The sequence below is a fragment of the Anarhichas minor genome, unplaced genomic scaffold (assembly GCF_050575085.1).
Source record: "Anarhichas minor isolate MPS153535 unplaced genomic scaffold, ASM5057508v1 ptg000208l, whole genome shotgun sequence".
NCBI lineage: Eukaryota > Metazoa > Chordata > Actinopteri > Perciformes > Anarhichadidae > Anarhichas > Anarhichas minor.
Genome location: NW_027466654.1, coordinates 1931 through 2500, shown reverse-complemented (window position 1 = coordinate 2500; position 570 = coordinate 1931).

The following is a 570-nucleotide window of genomic DNA, read 5'->3' as shown; positions in this document are numbered from 1 at the left end:
AAGTGTGGGGGCCCGGGACCTCCGGGTGCACGGGGTTATATGGGTGTGTGCATGAAGGTGTTGTGGATGTACTTTACCCATGAAACATGCCCCTTTCCTGGGGTGCCATGCACTTGATGTGCTGGGGGCATTTTTACTCAGAGTATGAAGATCGGCCGGCGGTTTTGAACTACGCGCTGCATCGGCTGTGGTTATCCATTTATAGGAGTGCATGTATGGCTGGTTAGAGGACGTCGGGGTCTACAATTCGGCATAAGTACCCCGGCTGTGCGTTGTGTTTTGGCGGAGATATGGAGCGCGCAAAACGGCTACAGTGACCTATTTTGACCACGTCGTGCATCGGCTGTGAGTGTCCGATTGTGGATCTAACTCCATAGGTCTTTAGAAGTCGACGTGGTCTACTATTCGGCGTAGGGGACGAGTCTGTGCGATGTGTATTCGCGGAGCTATGCACCGCGCAAACCGGCGATTTGGTTTAAGGAGACAGAGTATTGGCGCTCGTCTTTCGCTGTGATTTTGTCAGAGTACGAAGATCGGCCGACGCTTTTGAACTACTTGCTGCATCGGCTG